This window comes from Pleurodeles waltl, chromosome 11, assembly GCF_031143425.1.
Source record: "Pleurodeles waltl isolate 20211129_DDA chromosome 11, aPleWal1.hap1.20221129, whole genome shotgun sequence".
Lineage (NCBI taxonomy): Eukaryota > Metazoa > Chordata > Amphibia > Caudata > Salamandridae > Pleurodeles > Pleurodeles waltl.
This window is the reverse complement of record NC_090450.1, coordinates 330,380,288-330,397,646: the sequence shown is the minus strand read 5'-3', so window position 1 is coordinate 330,397,646 and position 17,359 is coordinate 330,380,288. Positions and strand designations below refer to the sequence as shown.

At 48.6% G+C, this 17,359-nt stretch overlaps 1 protein-coding gene across 2 annotated transcripts in view; it reads right to left on the bottom strand.

The window, feature by feature from the left end:
- Window positions 1-17,359, bottom strand: part of LOC138266612 (galactose-3-O-sulfotransferase 2-like) — a 523,679-nt gene that overhangs the window by 337,987 nt on the left and 168,333 nt on the right. Inside the window, exon 2 of one of the 2 annotated variants that reach the window (XM_069215440.1) lies at window positions 13,779-13,832. The exons of the other annotated variant lie outside the window; for it this stretch is intronic. The gene's annotated coding sequence lies outside the window, so the exon portion shown is untranslated. The remainder of the gene's footprint in view (window positions 1-13,778; window positions 13,833-17,359) is intronic. 2 annotated transcript variants of the gene reach the window in all.

Sequence of the window (17,359 nt, the reverse complement as noted above, 5' to 3'; positions counted from 1 at the left end):
ATGCATGTCAACTTTGTGCGAAAAAGTAGACTTCTTGTACTATTGGTGTATCTTGGAAATGGCCCGTGCCACACCTGTATCTAATTCTCCTAAATATTATTCGCCCCCGCTTGCCGCTAATTGGCAACCGTTGGGGTTGATGTCTTTTACTCCTGACATTGTTGGGCCTGACTTACTATGGATCCTGAGCAACTGGGCCAAGTATCCCTTCAGCATTTGACTCTCAGTGGTAGAGCAGGTTGAGCAGTCCAAGGCATCTTGAAGGAAAGGTAGACCCAAGGGGTGAACACAGGCCTGCAACTCAAAATACGCTCAGCAGAGGCAATTAATGATTGTCCAGTCAAATACTTGTTTTTAAGAAAAAAAAAGTATTTCTATACAAACACCAAGACAAATACAACATTCACAAACAATACATACAGTCCACTAAGGTTAGGGCACTAGTATTTCATAGATGGGGCCTTGAGTCCAAATCTGCTCTCTCTAGTGGTAGTGATTAATCCCCATTCACTATAGGTGACATCCAGGATAAGCACCACTAGTAGTCCAACTGTCAGGCGCCCCACTCTGACTCTTTCTTAAAGTCAAAAGTGTTCCTGTGCCAAAGCACTATCTAGCAGGCAAGTTCCCCTGGGGGCATCTAACTACTAAATCTGTCTTACCCACACCAGCAGGATTTGAGCGACAGGAGTATCTGAGTGTGCCCACTTCGCGGGAGCTGCAACATCAGCCTCAAATTAATCTTTTACACATGGCCCAGGAGGGCTGCGGTCAGGGTCCTTGAGCACCTCTCACACAGTTTTGAGTTGGCCAAGGGGTTCTAAATGATCCTCAGATTCTGGTAAGTTCCTTGCAATCCTCTCCACAGGCATGGGAGAGGTGCTATGCTCCTGGTGCTGATCCACAGTCGTGGCCTGGGCCTGCTCAGGTCACCAAGGTGACCTCCTTCCTCTAACAATAATTTTGACCAGTCCAAGCTCCTTGCCTTGTACTGATGCCCCCCACCAGCATATAGGGAAAACATTCTTCCTCTGTACATGGACTACGACCCAATAGGCACAACAGCAATATTCACAGCATCCCCGCCTAGCATACGGGACCACCGACTTAGCTACGCACTTGGGCTACAACCCGATCAGCACAACAGCACTCTTCACAGCGGCCCCACCTGGAACGTGGGTTTGCCGAATTAGCTTCTCACACAGGCTATGGCCTGAACAGCACAGCAGCACTATTTACTATGGCCCCACCTGGCATATGGGGTTACCAACTTAGAACCTGCATATGGGCAATGATCAGTTCAGTGCAGCAACGTTAACAGCTCACTTCATGGTGGCTATTCTCTAACATGCAGTGGTCGCTGACTTTCCCCTAAGCACAAGTAACAACCCAATTGCTGCAGCAGCCGACTCTTCACACATTGCTACTGGGATCTATTTACCAGGATCCCCCAATGGACCTTGCTCCCTCCAACGCTCTCTTCTACATCAAAGGGCACAGTGGTCTTGGCAAGCAGACAGACTGCGCTGCTCCAGGCTCCAGAGGCAGGTGGTCTTGGAATGTCCTGGGTGATGTCCTCTCACCAAAGCTGGGAGAGTGTAGCGCTGGGTCCCCAGTCCTAGTCACAGGAAAGAATCTTGCAGAGCTTCTCTTCCTTGCCCAGCCTGACTGCTTGCCAGTTAACAGTTTTGGGTGCCTTGCGCTCCCTTTCTTATAGTCCATTTCCAGACACTAAGGGAGTCATTACGACCTCGGCGGTCTTGTAAAAAGAATGCCGAGGCCGCGGGAGACAGAATACCACCATTGCCAGCGGTATTCCTGGCTCCCTATTATGACATTTCCGCTGGCCCAGCAGAAATGTCACATCAACATTGCTGCCGGCTCGTAATAGAGCCGGTGGCAATGCTGATGTGCAGCGGGTGCAGTAGCACCCGTCGCGCATTTCATTGCTCGAAATTCGGGCAGTGAAATGCGCGACGGGCTATGCCTGGGGGCCCCTGCACTGCCCATGCCAAGTGCATGGGCAGTGCAGGAGCCCCCAGGGGCACCCCAAGTCCCCTTACTGCCAGCCATTCAATGGCCGTGTCTACCGCCACGGACAGGCTGGCGGTCGGGGACTCATAATCCCCAGGGCAGCGGTGCACCGCCAGGTGGAATCCTGGCAGGATATTGGAGGGGCCGACGGTATGGCCGTGGCAATTCCGCCATGATCATAATTGCTTGCGGAACACCGCCAGCCTGTTGGCGGTGTTACCGCCACCTTACCACCGGCCGCCAGGGTCGTAATGACCCCCTAAATGTTTACAGTCTGAGTGTTTGAGGTTTATGTTGAGGGTCTAGTTCCCTTTGAAATGCCCTTTTCTCTGCCCTCCCCTTCCTCTAGAAATCAGTCTGTCACAGCAGTGGCAATTTCAGCCCACAACACAAGCTATAGGAGTGACTAGAGGGTCACACCTGGATGTCAGCCACAGTGATATGTGCATTAAAAGGTTATCCTAGAACTTCACCCCTATTCTTTACGATTCTCTTATCATTCCCATTTCCTTCATGAGATGTGCCCAGGACCCTTCCCAATGACCTCTCACTGGATCAAAGAGCAAATTTTGAAGTACACTGGTGAGTCTGTCTCCCTTCCTCCAGTGTGTCCCACCCAGCCTATAAGAATGCAGCAATCCACAAATCTGTTGAGGGTGATGTTCTTATACTTCCTCTCCCCATGTTCCTCCAGTTGACCTTGGGCATCTCAAAATGGAGCCCAGAGTCTTCCATTCACAGGCACATATGCACCCAGCACATGCATATGGTATACATACACTACACAGCACTACATGCTTCATGTATTGTACCATTCACAGATACACATACACCCAGAACATGCGTATAATATACACACTCCACACCACTGTGTTATCCTTGTATTGTACCACTCACAAGCACCTATACACACAGCATTGCACTGCACTGCACTCCACACCAAACCAATGTAGGCCAAAGGTGGGTTAAGCACGCAACAGTTGAACTTTAAATGAGTGAGTGTATAGTCCTCCCTCCAGTGACACATGTAAAAAGGACCTGTTCTCTCCTACTGATCACTACACGGTATGCTGCTGTGCTTCTTAATTCCTGGTAAATGCAGTAGTCTTTCACCACTACGAAGGTAGTATTTTTGGTACCCTTCCCGGTCTAAAAAGACTGCATCTGTGTCATGGTGTACTTGCATGATCCATGTTTGCCCATGATAACAAATTCCAGTATTGGGGATCCAGATATCATTATACATGGGGCACTCAGGGCAGGGAGTCACATGCCTCACTATTCAAGAGACATTTCTGTCCCAACAGTGGTAGTCAATCTAGTTTTCTGGATTGCCTATACAAACCAACTATTTTGACCTGTGGACCCTCAAAACCAAATGATGGTATGAAACAACAGAATATCAGTCGCACAATCCACTAAAGTATATTAAATTTAGTGTCAGGTAATGAAGCCGTTAGAAGCTATTTTCCCTTTGACCTAGATGATACGTTAGATAGATTACTGATAGGCAGCTGGGCTGTAGGAACATTAGTAGGGGGCGAGAATAAATAAAACTGAGCCATGATTTGCAGATTTATGGACAGCCCAGAACCCCAAATATAGAATTTTAACATTCTTTACATTATTCCATTCTAGCTTTTCCTGTATTGACTACATTTTTAAGAGTACTTTATTTTTTATTTGGGATTGAAAATAAAGATATAAGAATTACAGTAACATGAGTCAAAGTAATATTAAGGAAACTGACAATTGTGAGAAGGTATACCAGTTTGTTCAGGTCATATGTGAGCAGGTCTCAAACATTCTGTTAAACAAGGCAGCAAGGGGCAAGGATAATAGAGTCGCAATGTTATTCTTAGATGAGAAAATTAATCTGAAGAATTAAACAAGCTTAACCGGAGATTCTACGGCCTAATTTACAGTCAGATACTCCATCAGAAACATGACATGTCATTTCTATCTTATTACAGGCGCATTATGGCCCTCATTACAACCCTGGTGGTAAATCCCGCTTTCCCCCATGCTGAAGACTGTAAACATACCGCTGCGGCAGCGGAAATCCGCTACAGGTATTACGACCCACAGCTTGGAATCCGCCACAATACAAACACCCACTCAAGTCCGCCACACCAAAGGTCAGTGATAAACTGGAGATAGCAAAACCCACATCGTCAGTCCAAAAAGAATACGCCCACACTATCACGACCCATGAATCAACGTGGCGGTCTTTCAACCGCGGTAATCCATTGGCGGTACACACCGCTACGCTCAAAATACACACATACTTACAAAACACAACTACATTGGACAATTCAAATGCACACACCTGATACACATACACACACCACACCCACACACCCAATCCAATATAAAGCACACACCCACATTACCCATAAACCATTACAACCAAAAATTTGAAAGAAGGCCAGAGAGAGAGATTAGCTAACACAACACCAGCATCCACAGACACACAACACCATCACTTATACCACATCCACACACCTCAAACAACACACCAACACATCCCCTCACACATCACAACAGACAGCACCTCACACATCATCCACACCACATCATGGCACCTCAAAGACACCCCAGGTTTTCTGAGGAGGAGTGCAGGGTCATTGTGGAGGAAATCATCCGGGTAGAGCCACAGCTATTCGGATCAGAGGTGCAGCAGACATCCATTGCAAGGAAGATGGAGCTATGGCGGAGAATTGTCGACAGGGTCAATGCAGTGGGACAGCATCCAAGAACACAGGATGACATCAGGAAGCGGTGGAATGACCTATGGGGGAAGGTGCGTTCCGTGGTATCCAGACTCCAGATTCCTGTACAGAGGACTGGTGGTGGACCCCTACCTCCTCCCCCACAACTACCAACATGGGAGGAGCAAGTCTTGGCAATAATGCATCCTGAGGGCCTCGCAGGAGTAGCAGGAGGACTGGACTCTGGTAATGCAAATCTTTACTACTATATCCCCCAAACCCCACCTGCATGCCATCACATACCCCCACTCTTACCCTCACCCTCATCACACAATCAACTCCATGTGTCTCACAATCACAACCCAAACATCTCAATACCAAGGCCCTGCATTTAACACATATGCATGGACCACTGTCACCAAAGCATGTCCAGTACAGAAACCCACACAGACCCCAAACCAACTATCACAAAAGGGCTAACACAATGACACAAGCACAGGAGTAGACGGTACCTCACCCAATGCACAAGATGGCACACACAGATACTAAAATTATGCATTTACACCCCAGCGAGACCCATACCCAACGTCACAGACACAGGAGGTGCCAGACATATCCAGTCCCCCCACAGAAGAGGCCCACAGTGATGACAGCAGCTCTGCATTCCTGGATCAAGAGGACCAGCCCGGCCCATCAGGGACCTCTGGACAGTCGGTTCCCCTGACACAGTCCCAAACCACCACAGAGCCTCACCCCTCAGGAAACACCAGCACACCACCCACCCAGCGGGTCCATCCCTCTGTCCCCAGGACACGTCTATCAGCAGTGTGTCCACCACTACAGGGACCCCAGGCAAACCCACCAACCCAAGACAATCAGGGACCTGGGGTCAGTGGCAGTGGGCACACGGTTCAGGGGACAGAGGCACAGGATAACAGGGAAGCTGGGAGGACTGCTGTGTGACAGGGGGAGGACAGGCCCAGGGAACCCACTCTCCACGAGGCACTCTCCAACATCATGGGAGCATACCACCATTCCCAGGAGACCATGGACACAGTACTGGCCAAGTTTCAGGAGGCTGCAGGAGGAACAATACCTTGGGATCAGGGAGGACTTGAAGTCCATTAACACCACCCTGGTCATCATTGCAGGGGTGTTGGCAGACCTTGTCAACACCATGAGGGACACAGTGACACACAAACGGGCTCCTGACACTAGCCTGGACGATGAACAGCCCTCCACTTCCGCCGGCGCTAGTGGACAGGAGGCACCGCCACAGGACCAACAGGCCACCAGCACCCCACCCCCTGCAGAAGGAGAACTACCATACAAACGGTCCCTGAGATCCAGGAAACAAGACAGAGAACATTGCCAAGACCCCCGCCAGGAAATAAGACCCACCTGAATGTTACCCTTCTGTCCCACTTTGTCACCCTGTCCACCTTAAACTGCCATAGCTCCCCTTCCTATGCTCCATTGCCCCATTGGACAATGCACCTGTGAGACCAAGAGACTGGACTCTGCCATGGACATTCATCCACCATCACATCAGCCCATTTCACACCCCCCTCCACTTATTTGCCCAGGAATAAACACCCTTGAATAACAAAACAATCTTGAGTCAGTCTGTGCTTTCACAAATGTGTAATTTCAAAATCTCGGGAATATAGCAATGTCAATATACTTGTTCACATACCAATATTACACAGCTGTAGGCCAGGAGTAAACATAGCAGAGGGCAGAAATTGGGACCCAGATCTGTGAAATGGAAAGCCAAAGAGACAAGTCAGGGTCCATACACAGAGTGCAAAAAAGGCAGACTCATGCTAGCTCCTACAATAGTATGAGATGCAGGAAGCAGTTCCATCTTCTTATCTGTGTCTCACTGGAAGTATTGCATGATGATGTTGTTTCGGTTGTCAACATCTTCTTCTGCCTCCTCTTCTTCACTGTCCACGGGCTCCACAGCTGCCACAAGAACAACATCAGGCCCATCCTCCTGCAGAAAAGGCACCTGGCGTCGCAAAGCCAGGTTGTGCAAGATACAGCAGGCCATGATGATCTGGCACACCTTCTTCGGTGAGTAGTATAGGGATCCACCTGTCAGATGGAGGCACCGGAATCTGGCCTTCAGGAGGCCGAAGGTGCGCTCTATTATCCTCCTAGTTCGCCCATGTGCCTCATTGTAGCGTTCCTCTGCCCTTGTCCTGGGATTCCTCACTGGGGTCAGTAGCCATGACAGGTTGGGGTAACCAGAGTCACCTGCAAATATTGAGGGACAACTGTGAGACATACACCAACCATTAGGGACTCTACCATAGCCAGACACCTATGTATTCTGTGTTGGGACCTTGGGCTCACCTATAAGCCACACCCTGGAGTTGGCCCATCACATAAGAGATGCTGCTATTCCTCAAAATGTAAGCATCATGCACTGAGCCAGGATACTTGGCATTCACATGGGAGATGTACTGGTCTGCCAAATACACCATCTGCACATTCATTAAATGGTAGCTTTTGCAGTTCATTTCTGCGGGGGGACAAATGCCACATGTGTACCATCAATGGCACCAATGATGTTGGGGATATGTCCCATGGCATAGAAGTCACCTTTCACTTTGGGCAAATCCTTCACCTGGGGGAATACTATGTAGCTGCGCATGTGTTTCAGCAGGGCAGACAACACTCTGGACAACACGTTAGAGAACATTGGCTGTGACATCCCTGACGCCATGGCCACTGTTGCTCGAAAGGACCCACTTTCCAGGAAATGGAGTACTGACAGGACCTGCACTAGAGTGGGGATTCCTGTGGGATGGCGGATAGCTGACATCCGGTCTGGCTCCAACTGGGCACACAGTTCCTGGATTGTTGCACAATCAAGTCTGTAAGTGATAATTATGTGTCTCTCTTTCATTGTCAACAGGTCCACCAGCACCAGGGGTCTGTACACCGGAGGATGCCGCCATCTCATCACCTGCCCCAGGGGACGTGCCCTATGGAGGAGAACGGTGAGCAGAGGGTCATACAAGACTTAGGTATCACAATGTTTTTTTGCAAAAATGTTACAATTTCTCCATGTGCCTTTGTCTGACTGGATTCCTGGCCTAAATAGGTGTGATCTAGTTATTTGGCCTGCCATGTGGCCCCCTGAAATGGCGGCTGCCTGACCTGTAAGGTGGGACTAGGGGAAATTAGGTAACTGCGCTGGTGTTGTACACCGTTGCGGTAGGCGGTCAAAGACCGCGGCGCAATTCAGTATTGGTTAACATTGGGCCCTATGGGTTCCAGGAGCCAATGATGATGTACACCGGTGGTGACGATACGCACCGCCACGGATGTTGCCGTCTTTTTCTAACTGTTCACTCACTTGATACCTGACCTTCAACAGGAGAGGACCTACACTGCATGCGCTGCTGTGACCTGTGTCTGAAACCAACGATGACTACAGTGTCTGGGGAAAGGGCCCTTGCCTTCGCTTTGGAGGAGTTGGAGAAACTAGTGGATGGGGCCCTCCCCCAGTACACGCAACTGTACGGTCCTCCAGACAAACAGGTGAGTACACTGTGAGCATGTTGGATGGCACATGATTGTATGGAGTGTCGTGGATGGAAGAGGGAGGGGAGGGGGACAGGCCAGCATGTGAGGGTAGTGTGTGTGTATGTATGTCTGGGCCAGGGTGGGAGGTTTGTAGGCAACGCTTGAGAAGAACTGTACGGGATAGTAACATCCATTCTTACTTCACTTTTCCTCTAGGTCAGCGCCCACCAGAAGAAGGGTATTTGGCGTGCCATTGCCAAGGAAGTGTGGACCCTGGGGGTCTACCATAGACAGAGCACCCACTGCTGGAAAAGATGGGATGACCTGTGCCGCTGGAGCAAGAAGACGGCAGAGGCCCAGCTGGGGATGGCCTCCCAACGTGGAAGGGGTGCCCGTCGCACCATGACCCCCCTGATGTACCTGATCCTGGCGGTGGCATATCCAGAGTTCGATGGGCGCTTGAGGGCATCACAGCAGCCACAAGGGGGTGAGTACACTCTCATTCAGCTGACTCTGCGCGTTTGTGAAGTGTCTGGGTGGGGGTAGTGGCCTGTGGGTTCCCCTAGGCAAGGGCATACCTGCAAAGGTAGATCCGTTGTTTTGCAGCCTCATTCCCAGTCCAACCCCAAAGGTGGTATTTGTCCTCTACACCTAGTCAGGCTCCCATGGGTGCCAGCTGTGCATGAAATAGGTCTAGACAGAGTCCCCCTTGGGCATGTGCTTTTCCCATGCACTGTTAGTGCATGGCTTAGTGCATAGGGCTGCTCCCTGTGTGTTGTGTCCACCAACGGTAGTGGTGTTGCATGTACTGACCATGTGTCTCTTCTGTCTTCCCCCCCCTTTTTGTTTTGTCACCCTGTTCTTGCGTGCATTAGCATCTTCTGGCTGCGGAGCAGTGGCACCGGAGCAGGAGGGAGCTGCATCCCACATGGCCCTGGAGGGTGAAGTAACGGAGTCTGAAGGCACCAGTTGGACGGAGGGCGAGGGAAGCTCCACGAGGGGGACAGGAGCATACACCAGCAACAGCGACTCCTCCTCTGATGGGAGCTCACTTGCGGTGGCGGGCACCTCTGTGCCCAGCACATCAACAGGTACAGCTGCCACCCCCCTACCAGCACCACCCTCCCAGCAGCCCCTCAGTGTGTGTCCCGTGCCCGCTCACCCAGGAGGGTGGGCATCTCCTTCACCCTAGGCACCTCAGGCCCTGCCCCAGTCAGCCCTGCTGCCCTCAGAGAGGAGGCTATTGACCTCCTGAGATCCCTCACTGTTGGGCAGTCTACCATTTTGAATGCCGTCCAGGGTGTTGAGAGACATTTGCAGCAAACAAATGCATACCTGGAGGGCATTCATTCTGGGCAGGCAGCCCAAAAGAGAGCATTTCAGGCTCTGGCCTGAGCACTGATGGCAGCCATTGTACCTGTGTCCAGCCTCCCCATCCCAACTTCCTCCACCCAGACCCACTCCCCTGTACCTCAGCCTATCCCAAGCACACCATCAGAGCAGCGCGCACACTCCTCAACACACAAGAGTGGACATGGCAAACATAAGCACCACACATCCCACAGGCACTCACACAAGCACCATGCCCATGCAGACACAACAACATCCACTGCCTCCACGTCCTCCTCCTCCCTCCCTGTCTCGTCTCCACTCACACCTGCATGCACTACATCCTCAGCCACTACCTCCATCACCAGCACGCCCATCACCACACACCGCTCACGTGCAATCACCACCCCCACTACCATTCACACATCCCCGGTGTCCTCTCCCAGTGTGTCTGTGATCCCTCCTCCCAAAGTACACAAACGCAGGCACACACCCACCCAACAGCCATCCAACTCACAACACCCTATGGCCCATGCGCCTTCACCCAAATTCATCAAACGTACACCTTCTACAACCACTACCTCTTTCTCCACTCCCAAACCCCCTCAATCTTCCCATCCCAGTTTGTCTAAGAAACATTTCCTGGCTAACATTGACCTCTTCCCTACACCTCCCCCCCGTCCTTCCCCTAGGGCCAGGCTGTCCAGGTCCCAGCACAGCACCTCAGCCAGCAAATCCCCAAGCACAGTGGTCTCAGCAACTCCGGTCTCATCGCGGGCGCCACCCATCTGGGCTGCCAGTGTGCCACCTAGCGAGGCCAAGGAGCAGGCCATTTCACCACCTGCCAAGGAGAAGAAGGTGTCCACATGCCGGAGGGAGAAGCCACACCTACCAGCAAGCAAGGGCTCCTCCAACCCAAAAGGGGACAGTGGCAAGAAACCAGCAGCAACATCAAAGGTGGGGAAGGGACACAAGCCGAAGAGCAGGTCAGGACAGGGCACAGTGGCTCCGACTGAAGGACCAGAGTCACCCCTTCTGTCGACCACTACACCAACCTGTATGGCGGTAGACACCGCCACCAGCACCACCACCTGCACGTCTGTTGCCTCAGCAACAGTCCCCAGCATCATCACCAGTGGGCACACATCCGAGGCTGCAGGAGACGTCCTGCTGTGTCCCTCAACAGGTGCAGACACATGCACCACCGCCAGCACCTCCGCCACAGACATAGCCGCAAGCACCGCCACCAGCCCCGCAACGTGCTCAGACAGTGCCACCACAGCTGACATGGCAATCATCCCCACTAGGCAGCCGTCCGAGGCTGCAGGAGACGTCCTGGACTCTGCCCAGCGTCCATGAGGCATGACTCTCAGCTCTGTTTGTACCTGCAGTTGGCAGAAGAAGTCGCAGCAGAGTGGAGTGTGTCTCTGCCTCCATGCCATATCATGCTACCTGTTCCCAAGCAATCTTGTGGCACACACACCCATGTGAGGGAATGGGACCTACCACACTGCATGTGAAGCACTCTGGGCACCAAACCCCCTCCAGAACTAGTGGAGAATCACATCCACTACCTCAGTCCTTGGCAGGATGAAGCACTCTGGGCACAAAGCCCCGTCCAGAACCAGTGGAGAATCACATCCACAGCCACTACCTCAGTCCTTGGCAGAATGAAGCACTCTGGGCACAAAGCCCCCTTCAGAACCAGTGGAGAATCACATCCACTTGTGAGACTGTGGCTTTGCACTCCCCAGGGTAGAGCAGTGGGCAAACCACCCACTGGAAAGATGTGTGAGACTGTGTCTTTGCACTCCCTAGGATAGAGCAATGGGCAAACCACCCACTGGAAAGACTTGAGAGACTGTGGCTTTGCACTCCCCAGGATAGAGCAGTGGGCAAACCACCCACTGGAAAGACTTGAGAGACTGTGGCTTTACACTCCCCAGGATAGAGCAGTGGGCAAACCACCCACTGGAAAGACTGGAGAGACTGTGGCTTTGCACTCCCCAGGATGTAGCAGTCTGCTACAGGAGGAGGAAGACCAGCATGGGCAGGACCTGTAGTTCGGGCTCCAGGGCGTCCTGGTTCCTCGTTGGGTGTCGAGAGGTGAGTGGTTTCCCTTCTGTGTACTGTTTCCGCCGTGATTTTGATAGCGTTGGCACCATCCCGGAAAAGGTGGCGGATAGGCCACTTGTAATAATGTGGGCGGTACTTTGTCCTCCGCCTGTCTATTGGCAGTTACCGCTGCAGTGTTTGTTTCTACCGCCATGGCGGTCGGAGTGTTAAAGTGGCTGTCTATGTTGGCGGTTTCCGCCATGGTCATGATTCCATTTTTTTTCCGCTGGGCTGTTGGCGGTATTACCGCTGTTTTATCACCAACCACCAGTGTTGTAATGAGGGCCTATGTCTTTATCCACTGGTAATGTGGTGGATTGAATCCTAAAACAAAGTGCCAGTTTGCTTAACAAACACCAATAATATTTTGTTTTTAACAACGAAAATAAATTAGCTGTTTTCTAAACATTAAAACTCCCTTTATAAACCATGTGTCGGTGAATGAAGTAGATGTTGATAATTTTCTGTCAGGCTTACTCCAAATATCAAAGTATGATGCTCAGTTTCTTGATATAAAAGTAAGTGACAATGGCATTGACAGTTTGATGAAGAATACGAGTAAAGGGGAAAATATGTGGCTTTGATGCCTTCCCTGTGAAATTGTGACAGTTATATTATATCAAAATGAGAATTTTGGGGTACTTTCTCTACGAATTCTGTTGAACAAACGGATTTATCACGTCAATAATATGAGAAATCATACATCAAATGCGTTTCAAAGAGTGACAACATTTTGAAAGTAAAAACATATGCATCTCGTTAATGATGTACTGTAATCTTTATTTTCATGGTTTAAGAGTGTAATGAAAGAATTAGAGACAGGGTGAACCCTGGTCAAAAGGTCCAGCGAGGCAGGGCACGGACTCTTTGTTCCTGCCTTCCTCGCCATGAAGACTGTCACAACAAGCCACCATGAGACCCGCACCACCCAGACACCAGTTAGGTGGGTGATCTTATTTTTCCCACCCACCTATCCCTGTAGTTAGTAGCTTGGTTCTGGCATAGGTGCGTTGAGTTATTTTATGTCATGTTTTTCTGTCAAAATAAAATGGTATTGCGAGCAGCAGCTGCCTCCAATTCTTTTTAGTTGCGGGTAGATGCACTTTATGTTGAGTTATATTGTTATTTTGTGCCTTTTGTTATATTTAGGCGAAGTGAGACAGGGTTGGTGGGAACACTTCAGGTCACTTAGCATCTCACATGAAGGTAGGCACACAGAACACCAGTGTTACCTGGGCCTCAAGGTGGTGTATGCAGCAATTATTAAACAGTTTCCAATTTGGGCGGGGAGGTTGGGTCTGACACTTTCACATCCTTTCCCCACCTCTCACGAATGTGCAGTTGAGACTACTGAAAATTGGCCCTTTGAGGGTTGTTGGGGAATGTGGTCTGTGACAAGGGACTAAAACATGGCCCAGTTGTCCAGCAACTTGTCCACTAGCTCTCCAGTGGATGTGGAAGGTGCTCCAGGTAGGTTTGGTCTGGTGTGAGTGGCTCCAAGGATTCGCAAAGAGCGATTACCCAGTTCATGCTCTGAGGAGGGCTCTTAGGGGGCCTTTTGACAGTCATATTTTCCAGAGGGAACCAGTGCAAACCATGAGTTCACAAAATGTTTTTTTATGCACTTTGAGGTATTGGGTTGTAGGTGGATTGATGTCTAACAAAATATTACAAACTGTACATATGAGTGTTGTGTAGTGATGCTAATCTGGAAATTTATACTTATAAACATGGCCTGAGATTTTACATCTCTGACCAACAACAAATATTAGGCTTCTGCTATCTTTGGGATTGGGCTGGATTTAGATGGAGGATGTTTTTAGCAGAGGCCATCGACGTGCACCCTTCATAGATAGAGAGAAACATTTTTAAATGGAGATCATGAGACAGTTTTAGTGGACTGGCTTTTTCAGGATTTCATTTAACATTATTTTAGTTTTGCTTTATGTTAATTGATCACAAAACCCTATTTGGCAAGTGAATCATGTCTTGTTCTTAGACTCTGTGAGTGAATGCGTATGGCAGAATCAGGATATTAGAAGAATTTACCTTAATAGCAAAGTTTCAGGCATCCAAATTTTTCCAGAGCCAAAATGTTTATTCCTGAAATATAATAAAAAATATATATATATATGTATTGGTAATATCAATCAAAATATATTTATTCTGCTATATAGCCACGAAAGCACACATATGAACAACACATCCATAAAAATTTACAATAAGTACAAATACGATAAAACTCATCGAGTTAACCTTTTAACATAACCATTTGATTAAAAAATATTTAAACTGTCCAGTAATTATAGAATCCAATAAACAGGTCCTAAGTACTTCGCTTAGTAAATATTCACCTACTAACGAGTTAAAATCATACACATTAATGTAGTGGAAAGTGCAATATTAGCTACATATCACAGCCTTGGCCTGTTGGGTGAGTACTCAATTTCTGTCTTGCTCTCCAGATTGAATCAGAAAAAGGGAAACTGCAAAAAACAATAGTCTGTCTTGTATCGGATTTCAACATTCTGATTGCCTGCCTCTCTGTGATCCCTAATACCCAGATTTCGACACAGCTGGGGAATCCATTTCACTCTAGTGGCTGCATACCCCTGGCAGAAGAGTAACACGTGATCAACCGTTTCTTAGGAATTAATACAGAAGGGACATTGCCAATCAGTCTCCGTGGGATCTGGTAGCCATTTGGCAGTAGAAGATTGGATGAGCAGTGTTCTTCACCGAAATTTCAATTAGATTATTTTAGCTTCTGCAGGTTTAATCTCATCCAAAAAGATTCCTCTATGAAATCATCCTACTGTTCAAGAAAGAAAGCGGTTAAGGAACTAAGGGCCAGATGTAGGAAAGGAAAATTTTGCGACTTGCAAATTGCAAGTCTGACGACTCGCAAATTGCAACTCGCAAAATGGGATGCAGAAAGGTGTCTCAGACACCTTTTGCGACTCGCTATGGGGTTGCAAAGACCCACCTCATTAATATTAATGCGGTGGGTCGGAGTTTGCGACCCCATAGCGAGTCCCTGCACTCACAGGGATGGTGGCCTGCTGTAGTCAGCAGACCTCCATGTCTGTGACTGCTTTTTCAATAAAGCAGTTTTTTTCTTTCTTTTAGCAGCCCGTTTTCCTTAAAGGAAAACGAGTTGCAAAAAAAGAAAAACCTTCCGAAACCATTTGATTTTGTTTTTTTCAGAGTAGGCGGTGCGCCATAGGTCCACTGCCTGCTCTGAAAAAATATTTTATTCGGCATTCACAAAGGGGAAGGGGTCCCATGGGGACCCCTTCCCTTTTGCAAATGAGTTATCACCAGTGTGACACTGGTGGTAACTGCGAGTTGGTTTGCGACCGCATTCGTGGTCACAAAGCAACTCAGCATGGCGATGCGGTCGCAAATAGGAAGGGAACACCCCTTCCTATTTGCGAGTCGCATCCTCAAATTGCGAGTCGGTACCGACTCGCAATTTGAGGATGAGCATCGCGTTCGGCCTTTTGCATTAAGCAAACTGCGTTTTTCGCAGTTTGCGACATACAAAAGGCTTCCTAAATCTGGCCCCTGGATTGGACTGGCCAAGTAGAGCTTACAACGTATATATTGCCTGTAATTGGATCTAATGGATGATTTCAATATCACACGTGGCTCCCCCGGGTCTGTCCACAAGGTCTCGTTCCCAATCTGGCTGAGGCACATTTTATATACCTGATCGAGGCTAAGTTAAGTCACCCTGGAATGCCTAGTATTTCCCCTAGACCCTGGTGGTAGGAGGACAGCTCAGGGGTAGCCCACATCCTTCTCCTGTACAACATAGGCCTCAATTCCATTTTTCCGAAATCGATCTTAGCCCTCGATCTAGTGTAAGGTTAACCAATGGAGTACTAATAGGGAAATCAGTCAATGAGCTCATAAATCGATTTTCTACTGCCACCAGGGCTGGCACACCCCTTAAGCTCCACAGCTCTGTGCCATAGAGGACAGCACTCAAAGCTTGGAGATTATAGATTTGAATGGCTGGTGAGATGGGTCCAAATTGAGAACCTCGTTGCATCTTAACTATTCCTTCAGTTAGTTGTTCCAGTTTTAGCCAACAATGGGCTAAATGGGTGTGCTAATTAAAGTACTCAGGGTGAGGCCCAGACAGTCAAAGGTATGTACCCACTCTAGTGGTACCCCTTTCAGCATGGGATTAGTTCTGGTAGAGTGACAGGGATTGAAGACCATGTACTTTATTTTCCCAATGTTTATCGCCAAACTCATTTTACAGAAGCACTCAAAACGATCTAGTAGTTTTTGCATAGGTGATTTAGAAAACAGTAGCATATCATCTGCAAACAAAAGGGACGGGACTCTGATGTTGGCTATCCTTGGTGCATTACTCCTCACATTGTTCCACGTAAGCTACCAAGTAATTAATAAACAGAGTAAATAATGTGGGAGCAAGGACACATCCCTGTCAAACTCCTCTAATTACAGGAATTGGATCTGTCAGTTCTCAATTGACCACACCTAACTTGTGCAAAGATGCTAAAAGTTTGTCCAGTAAGTACTTTGGGACACCCATTCCAGCTAGCACCTGTCATAAAGTAGATCTTGGTATTAAATCAGTCGCAGACCGAAGGTCTACAAATACCACATAAACATGACCACCACCCAGTGTGACAGCTTTCCAGGGGAGTAACTGGAGTCAAAACACCAGGTTTGATGGTACCAGTACATTCCCTAAAGCCAGCCTGCAGAGGAACAGATGTTAGTCATTCATGTAGCCTATCCAGCATAACCCTGCTAAATAGTTTTGAGAACTATCTATTATTATACTCATAGGTCTGTAGTAAGACGGGTGAGCTTTAGAGCCCTTTTTAAGTATCGGAATAATTTCTCCCTCAGCCCAAGTTGGGGGAATGGGTGCCCCTTTTGAGATGGTATTAAAGAGGAGTGAAAAATAGGGGCTCCAGACATCTATGTCATGTAAAAATAAGTTCCCAAGACTTTTGCCTAGTCCTGGTGCTTTGTTAGGAATAGTTTTCTGAATTGCTCTGGTTATTTTGGTAGGAGGCAGGTAAATGATATCTAGGTGTTGACTCTGCTCGTCTTGTCCTGCCTTTTGGTTGACCACCTTACCAGTCCACCACTTGGACACACCCTTTGCACCATAAGCCCTGCTGATTCACTTTGAAGGTCTGCCAACTCAGTCGGCGAAAATACAGACTTGAAAAATAAACATCCAGCTCACTGCTGAGATATTGTTTTCAATAGGTCAATGACCCTCACTATTTCCAGTAGCCAATATATTCTAGAAGGAGCAGTGGTCCTTTGCCCGAACTGCACTTAGCAAGCCTTTCTATCTCCCTTCCTTCCATTTTCTTTTGCCCATGATTAAAGTCGATTTGTAAACCCCTCTATCATTTTGGACCTGGGGTCTGTTCTGCTGTTTTATGGCTTCTGAGAGAGCTACACAGGTACCAATAAAATGATTATGATACCAAGAAGGAGGGTCTTTTTATCCCTACTGCCTGCTTGATCTCCACATGTAAATGATTCTGTAAAGTCTGGCACATCTCATTATGGATGGCGCTAACTCTACCCATGGAATCCTGATGTACCAGTGACAAATCCAACAAGAC